Source organism: Lolium rigidum, chromosome 4 (genome assembly GCF_022539505.1).
Source record: "Lolium rigidum isolate FL_2022 chromosome 4, APGP_CSIRO_Lrig_0.1, whole genome shotgun sequence".
Lineage (NCBI taxonomy): Eukaryota > Viridiplantae > Streptophyta > Magnoliopsida > Poales > Poaceae > Lolium > Lolium rigidum.
Genome location: NC_061511.1, coordinates 8,321,323 through 8,348,956, shown reverse-complemented (window position 1 = coordinate 8,348,956; position 27,634 = coordinate 8,321,323). Strand labels below are relative to the sequence as shown.

The 27,634-nt window shown below is 43.7% G+C and overlaps 1 pseudogene; it reads left to right on the top strand.

The window, feature by feature from the left end:
• The first annotated feature begins 9,741 nt into the window (after positions 1–9,741).
• On the top strand, positions 9,742–26,746 carry LOC124646652 (annotated as a pseudogene).
• Positions 26,747–27,634: the final 888 nt, after the last annotated feature.

The window sequence follows — 27,634 nt, the reverse complement described above, 5'->3', positions numbered from 1 at the left end:
TCGAACACGAGACCCGTCGACACCTCCACAGGACGAGGACGACGACGCGTACGCGCTGGCCTACCAGAACGACGGGGGATAAGGACAGCATCGACAACTTCATCGCCTGCGTCTTCCACGACTAGCAAGCGACAATGGCGGAGGGACGGAAGTTTGACTTCCCGCCGACCATGACCGACGGGAGATCGAGAGGCTCGTTGTCCTCGTCTCACAGGTGGACCAACCGGTGCAGCCGCCGCTACCCCGGTACGCCACCCAGTTCATGCCGCCGAGCCTCACGGAGGAACATGCCCTACAACAGACGCTACAGGACTCGGCCCCGCACCCGCCGACGCCTCCACCTCCGTTGTTCAACCCGTGGGCTCCTCTACCTGCACCACCGGTGGCACCGGCATTCCGCCGGTTGCCAACTAGCCGTGGCAGGTACCGGACTTCGTCGTGCTCGACGACGACGAGGAGTAGGCTAGGGCTTTTAGTTTTTATATTTTATATTTTTCTTTTTATCACTATGTAAATAATGTTTAAACAATGCGAACTTAGTTTTTTTTGCGTCATACCGCTAGGGGGAGCCCCCGACGCAAACTGACACAGTCAGTTTTAACCATTTCAACTAACGCAAACAAACGCGCGAAAACAATTTAGACGTTCTTACATCGACTCATTGAAGATGGCCTAATTAGATACAAGATGTATGGCTGTTGCAATCTCTGGCTCCTGAGAGTTTTGGGGCCCGCCAACCATCGACCCGGCCCGCTCCCCCGGATCTACTCCACAGCTCTCTCTGCGCTGCTTCTTCCTGAGAGGCAAGTTAGGGTTTCCGGCTGTTAAAAAAAAGTTAGGGTTTCCGGTAGCCGCCCTGATTACTCCCGTCTTCGCCGTCATCCACAGCGGAGTCCGCCATGGAGGAGGCCGACGTAGTGCGAGCGGCTGGCGGGCATCGGGTGTCAGTAAAGTGCAGGCTCACCAGCGCGATTAGCACAGAGAGTGTGATGGCGGCGGGATGTAGGGTGTGCCGTGGGGGCAGCCGTCGGCGCCGCCGCGCCGGGACAGAGGCAGTAGGGGACGACCGCATCTAGGATTTTCGGCGTGAAGGCGATGGGGGTGGACGGATGCCCGACCCGAAGGAGTGGTTGCAAACGACGACCAGCGCGCTCCGCATGGACAGCGCGAGGAGGCTTCTCTCCATCTCCCATGCGCCCCCTCCCCTCCTCTCTCCATCTTCGTCTCCCAAAACCTCATGGATCTACAACCATCCCTCTCCTGCAGTATTCTCCCATCCAACGAATCATCCACATCGGCGTTGATTCATCTCCCTGTCCTGGTATGCCATTTTCCTTTTGATGATTTCGCCCTTTGTTCCTGTGCTTATTTCTTAGGATTTGTTACCTGCAGTAGGTGATTTATTTTTTTCGTACCTGTCTGCTGCGATGTCGCGCGGTGTCTCAGAACTCCTTGCGCCTAACTTTGCCTCCCAGCTCCGAGATCTTCCAGTAAAACGTCGGCGGCTTGCCTGATGCCTTGACGGGTGTTGGGGCCGGGGAGAACTCTGTCCGATCTTCTCTTGAAATAATACATTTTATCCCATGGACAAATGAGAATAGCTGAGAAACTGAAGAACAAATTATGATAGTATCACCTGTACATCTAACAAGAGCTTCCGTGTTTACAAAGGCCAAGTATCTTTTTTGTTCTCTTTCATGGGTATCGTCACTAACAATTTCTGGAACACCCACATAGGCACATGAGAACAAAATCGGATATTGTTGTAGCTTCATAGTGAGAATATCTTTGTTCTTTTATGGATACAATTGTAGCTACATGAAGTATTTATGAGCCCTGCATCTGTTAGAAAGCAGTCTAGAAGTGGTTGCAGCCAAGTCTTGCTAGAAATTTGAATTTTGTGGCGTTAATCAATAATCATCCTTATGTAGGTCCTGAGGTATATGAAAATTGAAATCAAACTCATGCATTTACTTGAGATAAGCATCCGACTCATGCATTCCTTGCTATTGCTGTTATGTTCCCAGCCAAGTATAAATTTGTTACAAGTGCTTTGCTGGTTAGTTGTTTTTCACTACCAGCCCATAGGTTTTTTAAGATACTGAAAAGAAACACGAGGTAGCAAAACTTGCAGAAGATACATTTAAAAAGGTCATTGAAACTGTTAAGAAAGACTTGAGGCCAAGAAACCAGATGAACAATGGTTATTGGCGTGCCAACTGAACCACAAATGAAGAATTCGATACAGAAGATCCACATAGTAATCCATTCATGCCGCGTAGGTTCCTAATCCTGAATGTCGTTGCATGTTCTTCTGCCCCTTATTATCTTATTATAGAACTAATTCTTACAGTCTACTTCTTCCCTCCGTATTTATCTCTATATCTATGTTTACTTTGCAGTTTGCTGGTGACACCAGGTTGAAGATGTTCAGAATATGAAGTCAGAACTTACTAATCTTGAAGTCAAACTAAAGGAGGTAGAAATGCTGTAATGAATTCTATGAATAAATTCTCTGGATGATTTCGGAATCATTGTGTTTGTTGCATCTCCTTTTCTTACAGGCAGAAAAGTTGATCATGAAACTGAGGGAACAGGCCAGAACTACCATCCAGAAACAAGATAAGTTCCGGCATGAAATGGTAAGATATTAAGTTAATTATTAATGTGCACTTTTCTCAGACAACCTGTTCTCCTTTGTCATATTCATATTATAACACAAAGCTTCAAGGATAAATTGAATAATAATGGACATGTTGTGTCTTCGTCTGAAAATGATACTGATCTATGGAGAAGATTATGGAAACTGCCAGTAGTTCCTAAGGTGCGTGTTTTTTGGTGGCGAGTTCTTCGAGGAATTCTTCCTGACTATAGGACTTTGTCACGGCGACATATAATGGATAACAGCACTTGTGCTCTGTGTAGAGCAGAATCTGAGAGTGTGATGCATGCTTTAATTGAATGCAGTCATGCGAAATTGTTTTGGGAAGCCGCAAAGGAATTTTTTTTAGTCAAATTGCCGAAACTACATCCAGTGACATGGGCAAAAGATATCCTGTGTGAGTCTTTTTTCAATCAACATGAGAAAGCTATTATAACTTCAGTCATGTACTCGATCTGGTCATCGAGAAATAATCTGACTCATGGTGAGAGTGGATTTAGTCCTGCTAAAACTATGGAGATGGTGAAGGAAACCTTGCATACTCTTGAGTTACCAAGGGACAAGGGTGTTCCTAAATCTGCTAGGCCGGAATGTAAGTGGCAGAGACCACCTGATGGAGTTGTTAAAATTAATTCTGATGGTGCTGTTAATGTCAATGACAATCTGGCAGCTACTGGTGCTGTTGCACGGGAGGGGGTGGTCTTCCGTGGTGCTACGGGTAAGACTTACCGAGGTGTGTCTGATCCTTTGACGGTGGAGTCCCTTGCTTTTAGAGATGCTGTTGTGTATGCAAGAAACAGGGGTTTCACTAATGTTGTTTTTGAAGTTGACTCTGAAGATTTGGTCCGACTTTGGAAAAATAGAGCTAATGATCTTTCAGTAGTCAAGCAGGTCTTAGATGAGATTAGTGAGTTGAGTTTGTTGTTTACAAATTTTAGCTTAGTTCATGCTCGTCGCGAGGCTAACCAGGCGGCTCATTCTTGTGCAAAATATATAAGCCTACAAGATGGGTCGTTTTCCTGGGATGCTGAGCCACCTGCTTTTCTAGTTCACAGCCTTGGGGCTGATTGTAACTTGGTGTGAGTTGTGGGCTGCAAGTTTCTGACGCACTCTTTTCCTTACCAGGGTACCTAAGGGGGCTGGAAGGTTTTTAATGAGGCGGCTTGCTAGCTTTTTAATATATTATCTTTCAAAAAAAAAAAAAAATTGAAACACTCATATCCTGTGTCAAAGTGTTTCAGTTGTTAGACTTTTCAGTGATTCTTAACTGCAACCTTCACCAATAGGTCTATTTCTGACATCCGATAAATTAATGATCTGTTTAGGTCAAGTTTAACATTACCAGAGTCCAATATACTTTCTTATTTCATTTTATTGCTGAACTTTACCTTCTGAAATGGTATCTGCACTGCAATAATAACATTTTTGCGACCATAGCATGATGACTTTGCCTTCCTAATGTGAATGATAGGAGTTCTACGCAAGGACGAGGAGGTTTATGCCGAGGTTAGACTCCATTCCCTAAGTTCAATTCCATTCACATTAAGATGGCATCTTGTGTATGGTTGAAAAAATGATCTTCCTGACGACCTGGTGTTCATGTTTTCATTATTGTGCTTTGTGCAATCATATGTCATATTGCAATGCCGGTGGTATGGTTTGTTGTTGGTTACGCCGGTGAATGAGTTTCTAGATTAACCTAATTGCATTCCACCTCATCTCAAATTTTATACAGGAAAAGTATGCCAGTATATCAGTTTCAGTATTGTTGTGCGAATATTATTGTTGCTCTGGAGTAGTAGAAGGTTGATCTCCCATCGACTAGGAAGTACGTCGGCCGAAAATGTGAAACATTGGCAATAAAATAGCATACAGTAGAGTGTGTTAATTTGACCTATGGGACATTACAGGCTGATATTTCTGTAACATCCTGATTGCTTTGTTTACACAGTCATGCATTAATCCGGGGTAGCATGGTTATGTTGTTTTTTGTTTGGTTTAGAGTTATGCAGCCACACTCATATCATTAATTTAGTTATTTGACCTCTGGACATGAATGGCTAATGTTTCTATCTTTTCTGCTTTGTTCACACAAATATGCATTTATTGTGTATAAAATACTTTCTGTATGCTCAGCCTAAAAGACTAACTGAAGGCGAATCCTTGGAGATTTAGCCTACAATTTCTGTTTCTTACCTTCAGTTTGTATTCACAAGATTTATTAAATTTAATTGTCTTCTCAACTAAAAAATCACTTTTATGCATGGTCTAATTGAAAGAGACATATCTCTTTATGCAGTCCGAGTGTCATCTTTGTGATTTCCAGCCAAAACCACATGTATATTTTATATATGTTAATCTACTAGAACAAAAGATCCTCCAAAATGGATTAATGTAACTCGAGCACACTATTATGTCTGGAACATAGAGTTTGTCTGAATAGCTAACTTTCTATTTCACTAAACAATTTCATAAATTGTTGTGCAATTACGGGGTTCATGGATCACCTTTATATTTCGTTTTCAATACATATGATTCAATGATTCGATTAACCCATTGTCATATTAAGGATTACAATGAAGTTATTTTTTGATAGAATGAAGTTATCATATTTGTTTGGTACATCATCCAGAACTCATAATTTGTCAACATCGACGTAGGAAGAGCGAGAAAAATTTCAATGCTGAAGGCTGTAAACTCTCTTAATGTAGTTGTAGCAGCCATTCAGCCTCACTTTTTTTTTCTCCCGCTTGTGAGTTGGCATCAAAACTCCTCCCAAAGTGAAGGTTATTTGGTTGTGCGTGATGAATTATATGCCCGTGAAGGCACACCTGGTGAAAAGGCATATGGAAACACAAGGTATTTGCCCTGATTTTGGTGTTCAAGATGAAACTTCTTATCATGCTTTAGTTACATGCACCTTTGCTAATATGTTTTGGCAAAGTTTTAATGAATTATACAATATCAAGTTGCCAAATTTACACCCAGCCACACGGTGTTTTGATTTGTTGGACAATTCTGTCTGTCTAGCTACATACCATGGCCCCATTTTATGTGGAATGTGGGTAATATGGACAATGCATAATGGACGACACCATGGGGAAATAAAAAATGAGTTTGCCGCAAACTTGTAGATGGGCGGGAATAAGGACAATCTACGGGTCATGAATTGAAACTACCTTCAGTTGGATTTGTGAAGGCCAATGTAGATGCTGCTTTCAACGCTGAAAGACAAGAAGGTGCTACTGGAGTGGGGATTCGGGATGATTGGCTCGGATGTAAATGTAACGATTCAGTCCTAGATGCTCTTGCTGCTGATGCTTATGTTGAAAGGAATGGCTTTACTTTGGTGAACAATTTGCAGTGGCCTGAAGTAGTATTGGGAACTGACATCCTGGAACTCCAATCATTATGGAGGACTAGAAAAGATAACAGGGCTCCAATCATGCCTGTACTAAATGAAATTCAAGAGTTTACAGGGAGATGTGCCCTTTGATTTAGTGCGTGTAAATAGAGGCAAACATGGAGATTCATAACCTTGCTAAGTTTGCCTCAACGTCATGTTCTAAATGTAATGGTTTGCACCAAACTCCTGAGTGTATTCTTCCATGTATCCAACATGATTGTAATGTTGATGTTTAACTTATATAAGCTCTTGATTATAAAAAAAATACTGCGAAGACTGCAATTTGCGGCCCTGACTTATTTTCATCATCTGGTTTGTTTCATGTACAATTAAGTGTTTCTGCAATCCTTTATAAGTTGACCTTACTACAGGTTTGTCTGAGCCATTTTTTGGTAAAGTATTAATTGATTCTTGCAGGGTCCAAGTCAATGATTTGGGATACTATTGTCCACTATTGTATTCCAGACATTTTTTCCTTTATTTTACTGATTTAGAAGTCTGTGCGATTTAATTTGGAAGCTCTTTTTTTCATGAGTTCAAGCTCCCATGCTAGATTTGCATATCGTAAGAGCTAAACTCTAGATGGCATGTGAGAATTTTAACAATGTGATTGACGGATAACTCAGTTGAGCAATGGTTAGATGAGTTTGAGGAGCCACCATTAACAAGGTAATATTTGAAGTGCAGAATTACAATGTTATTCTGCTGTTTTGTGTTCTGTATAACTAGATTTTTTTTCAGGCCTTATTGTGGTAGTTTTCATGACTAACGTCGGGCTGAGGTATATGAGAGACATAATGTGAGATTTAGGTCAATGAAGGTAACTGATGAAAACTTTCAATTTGTAGTTGCTGGCTATCATCCAACATATTATAACTGTACCACTTATATACATATGATTCAGCTCTTCTCTTGGCTCATTCTCTTTTGCTTTCAAGCTCTATTTGGACACACACCCTCATTATTTCTTCAGTTATAGTGGCATACGCCTCTCCTGTGCACTACATGCAGCACATCGTGAGCGAAAATAAAACAATAGGTGGAACAAGAGAATATAAAATCAAAGACGTACATACACAAATCTATGGCTTAAACCAAAAACAGACCGCACACAGTGCACAAAAATATCGAAAGCCACAATGACGCATCTCCACAAATTAAATAAGTTGTACTGCCCTTGCTTTGTTATCCGACTTAAGCAACCCAAAGTTTAGATGTTATCCGACTTAAGCAACCCAACCGTGTAATAGGAGATGGTTAGTCTGTTGCATCTTTCTGGTTGCTATGCATATAATTCAAGGTGCACAGCTCATGAATGCTAGGCAATGCGAAAACCACAAAGACCAGGCTAATATCCACATCGAGGAATAATGTATGTTGCATTTCTGTAATGACCATTGTATTGATGTACTTAATCGAAATAGAAGACCATATCATGTTTCACATATCCATGTTTTTCTCTATTTATTTGTTCCAGATTGTTTTCTTAAGGTTTCCAGTTGAACTCATAATGTTATAGTTTCACTGAACTGTATTCCATGCTATCTAAGAGGATGACATATCGGTTTAGAACTATGTTGATGAAAACATTTTATTCTACCATGCTGGCCACGCTGTGTCAAAACAAATGCAGACGGCGCGGCGAAGCGCGCCTCTCCATCTAGTTCTATATAATCGTCGCCTATATAAACGGCATACATTTTCACGGTCCCACAATGCTCCGGGTAAGCAAAATTAGCTTCAGTAGCATCCTGTGCCAGGGGACGTGGCCTTCCCTTGGCCACATACGCATCCTTGGGCGGGCTTTGCCTGGAAAGCCTACTTTTCTTTGGGAGTTTCCTGGAGAGCCTACTTAAAACCCTGAAAATCGAGCGTGGTTTGTTTGGAGTAGAGTTATTAGAGTATCTCTAACACAGCTCGTAAACACGCGAATTAAAAGTGTGAGTTTAATCTCTCGAAAAACATTTTTCGAGTGAATTTAGAGGTGGCACATAATAGAACCCGTAATCGGAAATGAAAACTTGAAATTTAAATCTAGCGGGAGAATTGTTCATCGCAAACAAGTTTGACAATAAAATCCATAGTTCATACTTACATAATTTACATACCGATCGCAAAATAAACATCAAATATAGGTAGTTCCTTCGCCGCGCGATCTAACAATCAACAAAATTCGGCTATGCAAGTATGTTTTATCTAAATCTACTGCAATATAGGTAGTTTCAAATAAATCCAACTATATCTATATATACCACTCCAAAACACTCAAGTCAAATATATTCAACCAAACTCATGCCAGAAGGAGGCAACTAGGCTAGTGTGGCATGAAGACCTTGGGAAAGCCACTTTAAGTAGTTTTTCACGTAATTCAAATTCAATCCAGTTTCACAATAGTTTCATTTTTCACACAAATATTTCAGTATGTACGTCCGCACATAATTCAAATCAGTTTTAGAAATGTTTCATAAAATCCACAAAAAGAGCGAATAGTTCAACCAATATCTCATAAAAAACAAAGTAGTTTCACACCCACTTCAAAATAGATTCACAAAACTCAACTTTAGTAGTTTTAAACTCAACTTGACTATGCACCTTTTTATCGGTTATAACGAACAATGGTTCTCGCTTGTTAACCCCTAGCTCGGTGTAACACCATCAATTACAGTAATTTCACCAGAAGTACATAAAGCTTGGCATGTCAAGCCCAACATGAAGCTTGGCATGATAAAATTACAATCACCCGTACATATTTGAGACAATCACAGACAAGAGAACAAATCTGGTAGTCTCTGTTCAAAGCTTCTGTGCTCCTGGTTATGAGGCAGTGATAACTTCCCTCCAGATCTGCACCTGACGTATTGGGGCTGAGCCAACATTAAATTCATATTGAAAAACAACTTTAAAATGATACCGACTCTATATCAGATATTCTTTATATACGTGGTTTAATTTTTTGGTTAAAAATAAATCTCTAAAAGCATGCTCGTTCGGATGGAGGGAGTATGCCTTAAGCGGCACTGATTTTAGTAGTAGATTATCATGAGTTTTTCTTGGCGATTTTTGACGTCACAACCCACATGTGAGTAACTATTTTTCTTGGCTTTGATCGAGTTGTGGCACTAGTTATTTTTATTTTATTTTCTGAGGCCCATCGGCCGCGGATAAACCGGCTAATTTTTTCATTGATCGATCAATGGTAGAGACTGATGATATATACGCACCTATGGAAGTCTAGACCACCTACGGTATATTTTACTGTAGATTTTTTGTTTAGCAGACATACTTTGCTGTAGGTGTGGAGACGTGAGGGGAGGAGTACGTAATTTTGATTTCATCATGGTGACCGAGTATGAATTGGCCGTTGTTCCTTGCCGAGGCATGCAACGCAGCGGCGCAGCCCAGCTTGCATTTTTTGCGTGAGAAGGACCGGAGCCGGAGGAATTCGAATTTCGAAATTTGAACAGCCGACGCCGACGCACGCGCTGTGATCACCGCGCACTCTAGGTGCACGTTGTGCATCTCCTAGATCATAGGCTTTCAGTTGTACTGCACCTGTATATAAACCCCTCTCTCCTAATCCATCTACTTCCCCCAATTCATCAATCGTTCCATCCGCTGATTCGCTCCATTGGTCGATTCCCTTGCACTGAGTGCAGAACCTGAGCATATGGGCATGAGGAAGGTGAAGCTGCCTGGCCGCCGCCGCCTATGCAAGCTCAGCACCTCTCCCTCCCCGTGCCCGCCGGACCCCGCCGGCGACCACCACGAGCATATGGGCATGAGGAAGGTGAAACTTCCTGGCCGCCGCCGCCTATGCAAGCTCAGCAGCACCTCTTCCTCCCCGTGCCCGCCGTACCCCACCGACGACCACCACGAGCTGCAGGATGTCGGAAGCTGGGAGATGGACGAGCCCACCGAGGACTGCAGAGATGAAGACGACGACCGCGACACCTATTCGGCGGACCAGGAGGAGGAGAGGGATGAGGAGGAAGAACTTCCAGATTTCGAGATGGAGGCCGCCGGCGGAAGCGGCATGGCGCCGTGTACAAGCTCCCTGCACGGATATTCAACAAGCTTTCACTAGTAGAAACAAGGGCTTTGGTTTTTTGCCCCAAATGGCTTTTGCACCGGATTTGGCACGAACCGGTGCTAAAAGGGGTCATTAGCACCGGTTCGTGGTGCGCAGCCGGCCGAGAGACCTTTGCACCGGTTCGTGTTACGAACCGGTGCAAATGAGCTATCTTTTGCACCGGTTCGTAACACAAACCGGTGCAAAAGCTTCGTCGCCAGGCATGTGTCAGCCGAGGAACCTTTAGCACCGGTTCGTGTTACGAACCGGTGCAAAAGATAGACCATTTGCACCGGTTCGTAACACGAACCGCTGCTAAAGGTCCGCAGCCCTATTTCAGCTCAGCTACCCGGCCAAACAGCCCACTCCACTTCATTTTTGCTAGGAGAAGGTGTGTGTGTTGAGTGCTACCTTGCATTTCTTTGGCATGCAAACAAGGTGCTCGATGAAATGTCTGAGAGAATGAGTTCGCTTGATTTTACACAAAATAAAAATGAGATGAGGTGCCGGAGCGACACTTAAGCTTTCTCCTCTTTCTTTCCCTCCTCGATCAAGGTTTAAGCAACAACTTAAGCCTTTCATTTGTACGGTGCTAATTTCCACTATTTATAAATATTATGATGTTTTGTAATTGTTTATTGATAAACTTAATTAATTATTTGATGTAGATGAACCGGCGGCAATGGATGTACGTTGACCGACGTCTACCCGAGTTCAGATCGGGCCTCGAAGAATTTATCCGTGTGGCTCAGGAAAACCCACAGGCGGATGGTTTTATGTGTTGTCCATGTGTTGATTGCCATAACTTGAAGCAATACCCTGAATGGCAAGTCATTCACTCACACTGCTTTGGAAAGGTTTCATGCCCAGCTATAATTGTTGGACCAAGCATGGAGAAAGAGGGGTTATGATGGAAGACGACGAAGAAGAAGAAGAGGATGATGATATGTACCCTAACTACGGTGATACCGCAACAGGGCATGATGAAGATGAAGATGCGGGAGGAGGTGAAGATGAAGAGGCATCATATGAGCCCGTTGATGAAGATCTTCGTCGGGCCATCGCTGGTGCACACAGAGAAGTAGAAACAGAAAACGAGAAGCGAAAGTTAAAGGGCATGTTAGATGATCACAAAAAGAAGTTATACCCAAATTGCGAAGATGGCAACACAAAGCTCGGTGCCACCCCGGAGTTGCTGCAATGGAAGGCAGGAGGCTGGTATATGTGACAAGCCATTTGAGAAGTTATCGAAAATAATGAAGAGGAGGTTTCCAAAGAATAACGAATTGCCCGACAGGTACGTACGAAGCAAAGAAGGTTCTCTCGCCCTCTAGGATTAGAGGTGCTTGAAGATACATGCATGCATTAATGACTGCATCCTCTACCGCGCTGAGTATGAAAATTTGGAAAAATGTCCGGTATGCATCGCACTTCGGTATAAGATCGGGCGAGATGACCCCGGTGATGTTGAGGGCGAGCCCCTAGGAAGAGGGTTCCTGCCAAGGTTATGTGGTATGCTCCTATAATACCACGGTTGAAACGTCCGTTCAGAAATAAAGAGCATGCCGGGTTGTTGCGATGGCACAAAGAAGACCGTAAGAAAGACGAGATGCTGAGACACCCCGCCGATGGGTCGCGAGTGGAGGACAATCGATAGAGAGTTCCCGGATTTTGCGGATGACGCGAGGAACTTAAGGTTTGGCCTAAGTACAGATGGAATGAATCCTTTTGGGGAGCAGAGCTGCGAGTCATAGCACTTGGCTCGTAACTCTATGTATCTATAACCTTCCGCCTTGGTTGTGCATGAAGCGGAAGTTCATTATGATGCCAGTGCTCATCCAAGGCCCAAAGCAACCCGGCAATGACATTGATGTGTACCTACAGCCATTATTTGAAGAACTCTTACAGTTGTGGAGCAAACCAGGTGTACATGCATGGGATGAGTACAAACAGGAGTCATTTAACCTACGAGCGTTGCTTTTCGTGACCATCAATGATTGGCCTGCTCTTAGTAACCTTTCGGGACGGACAAACAAGGGATACAATGCATGCACGCACTGTTTAGATGAGACCGAAGGTGCCTATTTGCATAAATGTAAGAAGGTTGTGTACCAGGGCATCGTCGATTTCTTCCAAAGAGGCACCCCGTCGTAAAGAAAGGCAATCATTTCGGAGGTGAGGCAGATCGCCGGGTGAAGCTTCGAACTCCGTACCGGTGATGCTTTACTTGATATGGTGAAGGACCTAAAAGTAATCTTTGGAAAGGGTCCTGGCGGCCAATCTGTTCCGAATGACGACGTTATCGGACACGCACCCATGTGGAAGAAAAAATCTATATTTTGGGATCTACCCTATTGGAAAGTCCTAGAGGTCCGCTCTTCAATCGACGTGATGCACGTGACGAAGAATCTTTGCGTGAACCTGCTAGGTTTCTTAGGCGTGTATGGGAAGACAAAAGATACACCGGAAGCACGGGAGGACCGAGTATCGTATGAAAGTCCCAAAAGACAAGCAAGAACAGGATTACAAGGATACAGGGAGTCGCTTAAGTCCCGCCGCCTACGCTCTTACCAAAGCAGAGAAGGATATCTTTTTTGAAGTCCTTTACGGTATCAAGGTCCCGTCCGGCTTCTCCTCCAATATAAAGGGAATTATAAATATGGAGAAGAAAACATTCCGGAACTCGAAGTCGCATGACTCGCCACATTATTATGACGCAGCTTGCTTCCGGTTGCACCGAGGGGGCTTCGCCGGAAAATGTTCGAATACCCATTGTGAAGCTATGTGCATTCCTTAATGCGATATCTCGAAGGTAATCGATCCAGCTAGTCTTCCAAGGTTACGTAAGGATGTGGTGCAATGTCTTGTTAGCTTTGAGTTGGTGTTTCCACCATCTTTCTTCAATATTATGACACATCTCCTGGTTCACCTTGTCGAAGAGATTGCCATCCTCGGTCCTGTCTTTCTACACAATATGTTCCCCTTCGAGAGGTTCATGGGGGTCTTAAAGAAATATGTTCATAACCGTGCTAGGCCGGAAGGAAGCATCTCCAAGAGCTATGGAACGAGAGGAGGTCATCGAGTTCCGCGTTGACTTCATTCCCGACCTTAAGTCGATTGGTGTTCCCGAATCGCGACATGAGGGGCGACTAAGTGGAAAAGGCACGCTAGGAAGGAAATCAATGATATGTAGGGACGGCATTTCTTTCACTCAAGCACACTACACGTTCTACAAAGTTCCACCTTGGTGGCCCCGTATGTCACCGATCACAAGAATATTGTGCGCTCGTAACATCCGGGGCGAGCTCAAGATCGGATTACGCATAAACATATGCAGACATTCGGCGGTTGAATAAAAACAATGTTGTAGATCAGTTGTACATGTTGGCTGGGTCACCATCTTCGACTATAGTGACTTTCCAGGGGTACGAGATAAATGGAAATACCTTCTACACGTTCGCCCAAGATAAAAAGAGCACCAACCAAAACAGTGGTGTCCGCATTGATGCAACAAACACTAGCAAGTGGCCAAAAGGACACATATTATGGTTACATAGAGGAGATATGGGAACTTGACTATGGACCTTCTTTTAAGGTCCCTTTATTTCGGTGCAAATGGTTCAAGCTGGATGGAAAAGGGGTAAAGGTAGACCAGCTGTACGGAATGACAACAGTGGATACCAACAATCTTGGTTACAGAGACGAACCATTCGTCCTAGCCAATGATGTGGCTCAAGGTTTTCTATGTGAAGGACATGTCCTCTAGACCGAAGAAAAGAAAACATAAGGAAACGAGCTCATCCGATGAGCCAAAGCGTCACATAGTTCTTTCGGGGAAAAGAACCATCGTGGGAGTCGAGGACAAGACGGACATGTCGGAAGATTATAATAAGTTTGCTGAAATTCCGCCCTTCACAAGTGAACATTGATCCAACCATCGCGTTAAATGCTGAAGATACTCCATGGTTACGGTCGAAGCGATCATAATGTACCTTGAGCTCATACTCGTGAAGCGTTTGTTGTGATATGTATCAGTAACATTGGTCGTTTGAACTAAATGCAATTATCCAAGTTTATTATTTTTCTAGATACACATGTTTGCAAATTTATCCTCACCTACTGGTTGTTGGGTGTATATATAGTAGCAGCTTCCGAGCGGGACTTGCGGGAAGAGTTACTCGGGCGGTGTGTGCCTCCAGATAATCCCCTCCCCCGGATGAAACCACCCCGGATAAGGCAAATAACGTGATAAAGGGGTATATAAACTAATCAACCGTCTTTAGCACCGGTTCCAGCCATTAACCGGGATAAAACGACAACGACTTTATTGAAATTTAACAAGATACGGTAACTAAACTTAAACTAAAATAACAACTTCTACTAGTTCTTCCGCGCATCCGCCGCTGCCCTCCCGGATGCCGCCTCCCGCCGCAGCTCCTCCTCACGACGACGCTTATGCATCTCCTCACTATCCAGATCCATCACACGCGGCCGCTTATGCAGTTCCCGGAGACTCGCCTCTCAAATGCTTCTATGGTAGCCGCTAGCGCTGCCTCCTCCCACTCCTCTATCTCTCGCGAGCTGCGGGTCCACCTCATCCGCCGCTGCCCTCCCGGTTGCCGCCTCTTGCCGCAGCAGCCTCCTCCCACTCCTCTATCTCCGCGAGCTGCGGGTCCACTTCCACCGGCGGCGGGTGCGGCTTTGGGGGCATTGTGCAATGGGCTAGGGTTTGGTGATGAGTGAAATGGGAGACACGGGGGCGTACTATTTATAGAGGGCGTTTAGGCGGGAAATCTCCGCGCTGCGCGTCGTGGCGGGAAAATATCCCGCGCGGCGTCGTGCCGCAGAAAATGTCTCGCGCGGTGTCGTGGCGGGAACATATCCCGCGCGGCGTCGTGGCGGAAACCCGCGCAGCGTCGTGGCGGGAACTCGATCCCGCGCGAATCAGGGAAAAAAGGCGGGAAGAAAGCAAAAATTTTCAGCCAAAATTTGACCCTTTTGCACCGGTTCGTGGCTGGAACCGGTGCTGGTCGCAGTATAACTGCCCCCGCGCGCCCCTTCTTCTCCACTTCGCGCGAGGACAGAAATACAGGGGAAACTCTGCCCAATTTTTTCCCCGGCCGCGCCGCCCGCCCGCCCGCCCGCGCCGTCGCCGGCCGTCGCCCGCCGCCCGCCCGCGCCGCCGCCGCGCCCGCGCGCCGCCGCCAGCCCGCCCGCACGCCGCGCCCGCGCGCCGGCCGCCGCGCCCCGCCCGCGCCGCGCGCCCTGCTGCTCGGCCTCCTCCGCGCGCCGCCGCCGGCCCCACCACCTCGGCCGCGCGCCCGCCCGCCGCTCGCTCGCGCCGCCGCCGCGCCCCACCCCTCCGCCGCGCGCCGGCCAAGGTGAGGCCGCACCCCCCGGCCCTCCTTTTTTTTTCTTTTTTTAGTTAGATTTTAGTAGATTTTAATTACAGTTTTGTTAGAATTAGTTAGATTTTGTTAGATTTTTGTTAGGTTTTGTTAGAATTAGTTAGATTTTAGTTTTGTTAGAATTAGTTAGATTTTAGTTTTGTTAGAATTAGTTACATTTTTGTTAGGTTTTATTAGAATATTTGTTAGGTTTTGTTAGATTTTAATTAGTTAGGTTTAAATTTGTTAGTTTTAGTTAGAAAATTTAGTTCGAGATTTTAGTTAGGTTATTTAGTTAGAAAATTTAGTTATTTAGTTAGAAAAAAGTAGTAAGTACTTTATTAGTATGTGTTAGAAAAAAGTAGTAAGTACTTTATTAGTATGTGTTAGAAAAAAGTAGTAAGTACTTTATTAGTATGTGTTAGACAAAATTTAGTTAGTTTCATTCATATTCATAAGTACTTTATTATTATATTTGTTAGTTTGCATACGATGCCGCGGCCTCCGCGTCCCGGAGCTAGGACAGCTTTAGAGGAGATGCAGCAGATGGGGGAAGTCCGGGACCGGGCTCCGCCGGGGTGGCACTGGGAGGTGTTATCTTCCGGGCGCGCACCTTGGTGCGGAATCCGGGTCCCGTCGTCGACCCGGATATTCTCTGGTGGAGGTCTTATGGGCCACGTTCGTTTCAGAGGGAGCCGGCCCCGCCGGAGGAGGTAGCTCAGCGGCATTGAAGCGGAGGACCAAGCACGTTCGCCGTTACATGTATGCGTTAGACAACATGTATAGGGGCGGATGGAGCGTTATGCAGGGATCTCATGTTAGCTATGCTCCCGTTGTTGTTCCGTGGCTTTGGGGGCACACCTGGCCGCGGCTCAGGACCCGGTCGGCGCCCTCTAGGACCCGGTCTGCGCGGTTGAGTGTTTGTAGTAGTGATTGATGTATTATCGATCTATGTATGCATGTAATCGCACTATCTCGCTTTCAGCACTATTATTGATCATGTATTGAGCATTATTCTTAATTACTTGTAAGTCTTTGCAGAAACTTGTAAGTCTTTGCAGAATAATCTAGCTTCGTTGTGTTTATAGCATTAGAATAACTTTTAAGTCTTTGCGTAAACTATGGAAAGAGACCTAGAACAAGAATACCTCGTCGAGGAGATTATCCGTGATGATGACGATATCACCTCTCTTTACCTAAACCAATCCGGCGAGGGAGACGAGCGAACCCGAGGAGACGGCCTCGATGAGGAAGATGATCAAGACCACCGTGGAGACGGCTCCGGTGAGGGAGAAGGTGACGACCGCGAGGGAGAAGCTCACCACGTCGAGGTGTATATATATTAATTAACCAAGCCTACAGTATATGTGCATATACATATATTAACGTTGTTTCTTCTTTTAGACCTCCCAATCAACACACTCTACTCGGCAGAACTAAACGAGGCGCGGCCGTAAAGATGGAAGACCATGAAAGGTGCATCATCACGGAAATCGCTATAGACGGCGAACCGATTTCTCCCAAGGATCACGCAAAAAAGTTTGTAAGTCAATGCGGAGTTATTGTTAGGGACACCATCCCGATCACCACTCAAGAATGGAAGAAACCTGCAAAGGAGGACAAAGGAGTTACTTACGTCGATACGAGATCCAAAAATCTGATGTTTAGGAAACTCATGGTAAATTTCACATTTCCGGAGCCACCGACTCTGATAGTGATAATAAAAGGCCAGACCCTGAGGATCCCGAGCTGAATAGCATACAACGAAGAGTCAAGAAGTGGGCTCTTAAGAAGATGGCAACGCAGTTCAACGACTACAAGAAGAAATTGGACAACTCCTTTATCAAGAAAAAGAAGACTCCAGATTTCAAGGGCCCCTATGAGAAGATAAAAGACCACTCGGGAGGCATTTGTGAAGTACAAGACATCGGAGAGGGCAAAGACAAGGTCAGACACCAACAAGAAAAATGCTGCTAATAAGATGTACTTCCATACCATGGGGCGAGGAGGCTACAAGGCTGGCAGACCTAAGTGGGAGAAATGGGAGAATGACCTAATTAAGAACGGGATCCAGCCAGAGGTACGGAAATGGAACCAGCGGTCAAGGGATTGGTTTTACGCGCATGGGGGCACGTTGGACGCACAAGGGTTCTGCATATATACACAAAGACATCGGGAAAACCCACTTCCCATCGAAGCCTTTAGAAATGCCGCAAAGGAAGTTGAAGAGGGGAAGTTCCGTCCCGAAAGAGAGAAGGACCAGCTCACACGCGCCCTTGGGAATCCCTGAACACCCGGGACGAACACGAACCATACCAGGTGGCAAGCCGTGGTGTATTGGGTTTCCGCGCTGAAACGAAGAAATATCCCGATAGAAGCCGTCGGAGGCAAAAGGATGTGGTTCAAGAACGCGTTGCTAAGCTAGAGGAGCAAGTGAGGATGATAATGTCAGCCTCAGCCACGGTCACCCAACCTCAACCTAATCCGTGGATAGAAGAAGTTGCATTCGATGCTACCGGCCGAGGATCTCAGCGGAAGAGCAAGCGTGGCTTCCACGGAGCTGCCCGGTGATGATGCGGATGTGGATCCGCAGATGGCTCCTCCCTCCCCGTGGATCCGCAGATGCCTTCTCGATCTCTACCCTGTGGACTTTATCACGTAGTCGACACCTTGTGAGCTACATTTCCAAACGATGGGCTACTTAACGCTCAAGGCGGCGATCGGCTATGTCTTACCGCCGGTACTCGATCAAAGATATCACTTCAAGCCGGTTCCACCTGGATACGCCGTTGCCGGGGTGGATCAAGTTATGGATGGGTATGGGCCGCCGAGGCTTGACCACCCCGCCGGTGAAGGGGATTTGCTAGAGCTGGGAGAGGCCAAGAACACTACGGCTTCTATGGCGAAAGGAATTCATTGTGATTCCGGGTTGGAAGGCGCCAACAAGGTCTCCACCGAGCCAGCATTCTCCACCGATGCAGCCGTCTCCGGTGCGTGAGCCTTCCCCGCCGGCGCGTGAGCCATCTCCGCCGCCGCGTGAGCCTTCCCCGCCGGCGCGTGAGCCATCTCCCGCCGCCGCGTGAGCCTTCTCCGCCGCCCAAGTATAAGAGGAAAATTAGGCGGGCCGCTACGACACAGCTGAGTCGTAACAAATCACCGAGACGCAAAGAAGAGCCCCTCCCAAGAGTGCCTAAGGTTCCTCCCAAGAGACCTTATGACTATACGGCTTGAGGAAAATGCCAAGATCGTAGCTGAACAAGCACAAGCAACAAATGTTGAAACTTAAAAAGCCCCGGCTTGAGCCGGAGCCAGCTATATCTCCGGAAAAGAAGTTGAAACTGCTGAAGAACCTTCATCAACCTCGAGCCAAGTCTTTCATCGAACTATGACCGGTCTATTCGCAAGTCAAATGTGTTAGCAAAAGAGCGGTGGGAAAAAAGTAAGGTAGATGGGAAACCAGTTCCCCAGCTTGGAGCCCGAAAAACTCGTGCCCCCGCTCCAAGTGTATCCCGATGTCCTAGCGTGCCTTGATCCAACGATGGTAAAACTATACAAAGATGAGGCAGATGCGGCCGGTATGAGTATTCCCGAGTACTTAAGCCGCATCGAATTCATGGCCACGGACGATGTCCAATTAGCATACCATTACACATACGGGGAACCTCTTGTCGTAGCTGCGGAGTTGCCTAATCTATCAACACAAGCTGCGAAGACTACATAATTGGTACTTGGATGCATGTAAGGACGGCCGTAACCGGATCATGGTGGCAATAAGAGATGAGCACTACGGGCGAATTGACGTGATGAACATCGAATTTTGTGAATTATTTCAGTTATTCAACCAAGACGCCCTCGACAAATCTCTCGCTGAGTGCATACTCGTCTGTAAGTATTATTTATGTAATTAAGTCTCTACCGCGACTCGTCCATTATTGCTAGCATATAACCATACTCTCACTGTATTATGCAGAATGAAGATTCGCGAATGCCGCAAGGGGCAAATCTATGATCTTGGGTTCGTTGACCCATATACCGTGAATGGGTATACTGTCGACAACTCTCCCAAGGACACGGAGAATAACTTGGTATATGTCTTAAGGAAAAACTCATACAAAAGGGCAATACTATTTCCTTACAAGTTCGCGTGAGTGTTACTCGTCTTCACACATTAAATCTTTTTCGCTTACTCCATGTGTTAAGTGTAATTGATGAGTTATGCATATATATGTGTGTCCGCAGGTTTCACTATATCCTCGCTAGTCATTGAACCCGACACCGGGATAGTAGAAGTCATGGACTCGAAGAGTAAACCCCTTGAGGCGTGGGGGACATGGCTGATATCCTCCTCAAGGCTTGAAAACGGTTCACCAACAAGTCTCCGGGTTTAAAGAATAAAGAACTTCGAATAAAACATGTACCGGTAAGTACTACTGGCTAGGCCGCGCATCTCTTTGATTGTAGTTTCAATACCATTATTATCATCCTTGATTATATATATATTATTTTGATTGAACTTTGTTCTCGTAAAGTGCTTGAGGCAGGAGGACGGGAATAATTTATGCGGGTTCTACGTTTGCGAGTTCATCCGCCAGAATACCCACCATAAGAGGGACATTTTGGAACAACTTGATGTAAGTAATTAAACAACATTCATGGCTTTATTTTATCGATCACCTTGTGTTTCATTCACATACACACATATATATATACTGACCATCGTACCTTCTTCAAATTATTAGATCGAACGGTTGCGGAACGGTCTTCTAGCAACAGAGCGTGTACGAGCAATTCAAGAAGAACTGGCGGGGTTCTTACTTGACCAAGTCATAGCTCCAGATGGAGAACACTATGTGGACAACCGCCAATATCAATGTTGATGTAGACATATATATATATGCATGAACGTGTGTCACTTTGATCGATATATGTAATACAATGGTTTCCTATATATATATATGTGAATTGTCTGCATTAATATTATACCGTATTTCGAATGGGGCAGAGTCTCTGCCGCGGCAGCGTTTTAGTGCAATTCCCTGCCGCGGCAGAGTCTGCCGCGGCAGGGAAGGGCACTAAAATGCTGCCGCGGCCCAACCCTTTTGCACCGGTTCGTATTACGAACCGGTGCAAAAGCTCCCCGCCGAGCGCCCCACAGCCGGCCACGTGGAGACCCCTTTAGCACCGGTTCGTAAGAGAACCGGTGCAAAAGGGGGGGGGCCTTTTGCACCGGATGGTTTGCACCGGTTGGCCATCCGGTGCATATGGGCCTTTTGAACCGGTGCAAAAGAGCAGTTTTCCACTAGTGTTTACCCCCACCAGCTCGAGGGGCTCCGCTGGCTCTGGTCTCTCCATCGCATGGGAACCGGTGGAATACTAGGAGACGACATGGGGCTTGGCAAGACCATGCAGGTACATCCCTCGCTCTAAACCATCCATCCATCCTTTCTCCTCCTTGAATTAACCGTCATCTACTGATTGTAAAAGTACCCGTCAATTTGTGTCCATCTTAGTGCCATTATTGGGTCTGCTAGCTTCACCCTTATACTTCTTTCTTATTGCTACTAGAATATTCTTGTGGATATTTGCTACTAGCCAGACTGCAGAATTACTGTAAACAAAAAATTGCATTTTAGTTTCTGAATTACGGGACTGAAACCAATTTACATCGTGTGTTTAATTGTACTTTCTTCCAAGCTGCTCCCTTCGTTCCATAATATAAATTGTTATCAAATCTAATATGTGAGTATATATTATCAAAAAATGTGTATATATGAACATCCCACACAAGATTAAGTCTTATTTTAATTATACTTGTTGCTGAGCTAGTTAGTTAGCTTTGTGTCTTCAAACTACATTGACACTGGTTTCCCCTTTCAGCCACAGCATATTTTCAGTATCAATGAGAGACTTGCATCCCGACTTTTATCTTGCAGGTTTCTGCCTTCCTGGCAGGGCTGTTCCATTCTGGTCTAATCAGGAGGGTGCTAGTCGTTGCCCCGAAGACACTCCTCAGATTTTGGATCAAGGAGCTTTCAGTTGTTGGTCTCAGGCACATGATCAGCGAGTAGGACATATTTCCACATATTGACGCAGGTTGAGCTATCAATCGCTGCCAATTGATTATTTTTTCCTTTTTTTACAGCTATTCTGGTTCTAACAAGAATGATGCTCGTGACTTTGAGCTTCGAAATGCCTTCAAGGTTTGGTTTGGTTTCCTAACATAAATGCCTACTGTCTATCATTCCTATCCTCGTTTTTTATCTGAAATGCCTTCAATTTTTGCGTAACTGCCACTTAAAAAAAATCTGTAGCTTGTTCTTTCAAGATATTTTAATTAGTCACATATCGTCTTGTACAGGAGGGAGGTATCCTATTGACAACATACGATATAGTCAGGATCAATTATAAGAAGATAAGAGGTGACTTCTATAATGATGCTGATGACGAGGAGAAGGGGGAGTTTTGGAATTATGTTATTCTTGACGAGGCGCATTTTATCAAAAATCCCAATACACAGAGAGCCCAAAGCTTATTTGAAATACCTTGTGTCAATCGGATTGCCATCAGTGGAACACCTATACAAAACAACTTAACTACTAAAAACCTCGGTACTTTTAATGCTCCTATATACTTTATCTTCCTATTACTAATGGAAGTAAGCATGCATACTCTTGTAGGAAATGTGGGCGCTTTTCCATTTTTGTTGCCCGGAAGTCTTTGGTGAAAAAGAAGAGTAATTTACTTACTCTCTCGCCTTTCCTGCATTTGTGAGCTTGCTTTATTTGGCACCAGCTATCGTTATGCATTTCTATATATTTTTGCAGGTTCAGACAAAGGTATGAGCTGCCTATCATTAGAGGAAATGACAAAACAGCTAGCAATCGAGCAAAGCACATAGGCTCAAATGTACGAAAGGTAACCGCCATTTTTTCTGTGTTTGTGTCCAAGATATAGATGGTACCTCATTGGTATTGTTGTTGGGCAACTTTAGTGTCTCCACATTGTTTCAGATGTAGCAGAGGTAACCGCCATTTTTTCTATGTTTGTGTCCAAGAGATAGATGGTCCCAATGCCTATTCTCGTTGGTATTGTTCTTGGGAAATTTTAGTGTCTCCACATTGTTTTTTTCTTCCATCTATCTGCGAATTTGGTATGTTCGCAGTACTGTAAAATGTCATCGTGTTTCATATAATCCAATATGTGCAATAGCATTACGTCCTGTCATTATGACTCCGTTGAGAAATTACAATTTTGACATTAGCTGAGTTCTATGTTGCCAAAAGATGTACCAATATATGAGCTAAGTAGTATTTTCATCTCCGATTTGACATGTGAAAGCAATTGCATAGTTGAACTGCATTCAATTTCCAGATTATCTAATGTCCACTTTCAGTAGAATCATGAGAGGGCAGGCCAGCTAGATTATGCCATCTCTCGTTGCTGCATTACGTTGGCAAATGTTACTTATCCTTCTAGATTATTACTTCCAGACAACTGTACTAAAGATATTATAATTCTTGTTTGGTACTTGACATTTGTTCACAGAAATTAATAGAACGGATGAAGCCATATTTCTTGCGTCGTAAGAAAAGTGAAGTATCCCTTGAGACTGGTTTGACAGATAATAAGTGGCTTCGGAAGAAGAAGAATGAGCTAATTATCTGGCTGCAATTAACTGATCTCCAGGTATAAATTTGTTGTCATTGATGCAAAACTGGTAGAGTAATCAGATACTGACGATTTGCGACTTGTCTATCTTTTGGGTGCAGAGGCAACTTTATAAAGCTTTTCTGAACAGTGAGCTTGTTCATTTAGCAGCATCGCAAGGAAATCCCCTGGCTGCAATCACGGTTTGCATAAGCTTATAAATCCTTTTCGTTGCCCAATCTTGTGTACCTTTATTTGTTGTCTTGCTGCTGTCATCTACTCCTTTAGTTGACTTCACTTATGCTCACAGTATACTTGCTTAGATTTAAAAAATGCCTATAGCTTTTACAATATACTCTAAAAGTATAAGGTATGCTTGTGGAAATGATGATGTTATCTCTGTCTTTTTCTCATTCACCTCTTACTCTACTTTATTTATTGTTAAACATGCGCACTAACTGACTGTTATATCTTATTCCGAAGAAAATAAATTTCCCTTACTATTAGTCGTTTCCGTTATCTCCGAGGTAAAAAAATAATGCACCTTTTAAAATGAAATGCAGGATTGTATCTTTTATGTGAAGCTGCATTTGCTAATTACATGGCATTGATATATCACTTCTTTTCTGTGTGCACGTTCTTTTGTTAAATTTGTCTGTTTCATGTTTTTACTTTTTATCAACAGGTATTGAAAAAGATATGTGATCACCCACAGATAGTAACTGAGAGAGCTGCTGAGAACATTTTGGAAGGCATGGATGGAATGCTAAATAATCAGGAAATGGAGATGGCTGAAAAAATGGCCATGAACCTCACAGATATGGCTCATGATGATGATGATGTAGTCGAAGTCGGTCCGGAAGTCTCATGCAAGTTATTTTTTATCTTGGCCTTGTTGGTAAGCATTCTTTGATGCACATAGTGGTTATTATTTCACTGCGTATTGTTTATTTAAACTCGAATGGTTAACTCCTACTGTTGCAGCGGAATCTTCTTGAAGAGGGACACCATGTTCTGATTTTTTCTCAGACTCGTATAATGCTAAACCTGATTCAGGTCGGTTGTAAATTTTTGTTTGTGTCGGAGTGCATGCCCTATTTGTGTGAGAGTCAAGTTAGAGTTATTATTTATTATATATTGTTTTATTAATATATATTCGCATACATGATAAGCTGTGTTACTAGAGTAAATGGGCATTTTTTTTCTTACGAGATATAATGATGTTAGATTTCATGCACGTCTTGTAGTTACGTAAAAGTCTTAGACATTTGAACACAACAGAAGAGACATATCAGATTCAACTTCCATTCAATAGCGAAACAGAATTACTCGAGACAAGAGCTTTAGCATTATTGGTGGCTTTTGGCATCTTTGATCTTTTGTTGTCATCAAATGTTGTTTAGTATGTCTATTATAAAAACAATTTTGAGATGTGGATATTCACTTATTTTCTGTGTTATTTAGACCTAATTAATGTCAAACACACTTTCTGTGTTGTAATACATTCGATTATTGTAACAGGAAGCTATACTAATAGAGGGATACAGCTTTTTGCGCATGGATGGCAACACTGAGGATTCTGAGAGGGAAAGGATTGTGAAGGTTCGCACTTCCCTTTTTCTATGTTGTTTTGTGCCTGGACTGAATTATATATGCTATGTTGCTTACTTACTGTGTGTTTGCATATCTAGGATTTCCAAGAGGGCCTTGGAGCTCAAATATTTTTACTGACCACAAAAGTTGGTGGTCTTGGACTTACACTCACCAAGGCAGCTCGTGTGATAGTAGTTGATCCTGCTTGGAATCCAAGGTAACTGAACATTGACACATCCTGATCAAGGTCTATTCCTTTTGGTTTTATAGAATTCTTTTCACTACAATTTTTTTATTCCATAACACAATCCTCCTTTTAACAGTACGGATGATCAGAGTGTTGCTCGGGTAGATCGAATTGGACAGACAAAAGATGTGATTGTCTACCGCTTGATGACATCTGGAACCGTTGAGGAGAAGATATATAAGTCGCAGGTTCAAATAGGATACATAAATTCTTACTCCAGTGTTTTTCATGTGACATATCAAGGTTGTAGCTTCAAGTTCCACACTTCTGCTTCCTTGAATTGCATGGTACTTTTTTCCAGGTCCTCAAGGGTGCTTTGTTTAGGGCAGCCACGGAGAAGAATGAACAGACACGTTACTTCAGCCAGAGTGTACTTGTCATGATACCGTTACTTGTCATTGCTTGCTGGATTTCCTACTAGATACGATGACTAATTCTGTTTCAAATTTCAGGAGATTCAAGGTCTTTTTAGTCTGCCAGAACAAGGTTTTGATGTTTCTCTTACGCAGAAACAATTGCAAGAAGAGCACGGACATCCGCTTGACATGTAAGACATTTTTTTTGTTCCATTAGTTCGGATGATATCTACACTCTTGAGTATTCAAGGTTCTTTATATGCTAACATAAATTTGAAATGAAACTGGCTACAATTATTACCTAAAATAAACCAGTCAGAAAATGCACACCAAAAGTTGAGGTGTTATGCTGACATTGTGACATACACAAGGCATTTGTTGTTCTTGATATGATGATATAGGGACTAGGGTACGCAAAGGAAAATGTATTTTTGCTTGAATTTACTGTACAGCGCTCTTGATCCCTGATAGATATAGTTGCTGGCGATGATTCTGTGTTCTTGCCCGAGAAGTAATCTTGTTTTGCCTCTTCCAGGGACGAGTCGTTGAGGGAGCATATAGAGTTTCTGGAGCAACAAGGAATAGCAGGTGTAAGCCATCACAGCCTCCTATTTTCAAAGACAGAAGTGTTGCCGATGTTGAGTGAGAATGATGCATTGGGCAGGTCAGTGCTTGTCTTCAACACACAGCATTTTGAAACTCTTTCTAGCTGCTAGAAAATAGATTGTAGTGTGTTTTGTCGAACACAGTGTACTGTGTAGTAATTACCAACAGTAAACTAAACTTGAGTTTATGTCATGTAGGGGTACCAATGATAAGAAAACGGACGAACGCTTCGTTGCTAGAACACACACAAATTCAGATATCTCTGAAGAAATCAACCGTCTGACAGAAACCCTCGCGAGCGCGGTACGTCTCCTTGAACTTTGCAACGAGGAATACACTTTTGCCTTATCTTACAATAAGCTGAGAATAATGTATATTGTGGCTGGCAGACTCTGGAGTCTGAGGCTGCGTGAATGTGGAGATGAGATACATGCTTTAGATAAAGAAAACTGACGGCGATCGCTGATTCGTCTTCATCCAAGGAAGAAAGTAATCAGTAGAGTGGTTTTCCGTTTTGAACATGTGGATCTAGCATGTAGAGGCTGGGGTTGAAGTCTTGGCCTACATGGAATTCAGTGCATGCTGAATATGTATTATGTTGTTTCACCTTTTGTTGGTTCAGTTTCCATTTTGTGTTCTGGATAGATGAATGAACACAATGGATGCTGGTTGCATGTTTGGACCATATGGATCGTAGTATGTAAAGGCTTGGTTGAAGTGTTGGCCTAAGTGCAACTCATTAATAGTTCAGTGCTCGGTGAATATATATTGCGTTGTTTGTCCTGTTTCACCTTTCGTTGGTTCATTTTCTCTCTTGTGTTCTGGATGGATGAATGAACACTTTGGATGCTGGTTGTAAGTTGCTCCCAATGAAAATTGAAGATGATCGAGGGTCATATGTCTGAATTCTGAATCCAAACAGTTTTTGGTAGTCTTGTGGTGCTGCCATGGTTTATGTCCTATTTTCCACACAAGTAAATGGAATCTCAACTGATGTCTCCACAAATGGCAAAACTGTAGTGTTGCAGATTTGCGCGTGGGCTGGACCAACTCATACATCCGCACACAAGATTGAAGTCTCTTTTTCCACATTTTTGACTTTGGAAACCTCGAAAAATAATATTGTGACTTCTTCATATTTTTGACTTTGGAGATCTCGACTGATTTTTGAGTTGTATAAAAGTTGATTTTATCTTTAATGATTAAATTCAATCCTTTTCATCTGTGAATTATAGACTTGGCTACAACACTGCGGTACACCCACCATGCTGTGATGGTGGAAACATACCTGCTCCCTCTGTGCACAAATAAGTGATTTGGATTTATCTTGATTCACGACTATACCAAATCTGCAACACTACATAATGATTTTGCCAACCCACAATAAAATGACTCAATACCCTAACAGTCACACGTACTGATCATAGGGAGACAAAATTGAAGTCCCCATAGTCCATATTTTTTTACTTTGGAGAGCTGGCGAAATAATATTTGTAACGCCTTCTTCTATATTTTTTTTATTATTTTCGAGATCTTGATTTTTTTTCTTATCTAACTTTGTATAAAAGCTGAGTTTGTCTTCAAAAAATTTATAATTGAATTTCCCCCGCGCGGCTCCGGTGGGCAACAACCCTAGCACCAGCACAAGACCTCACTTCTAT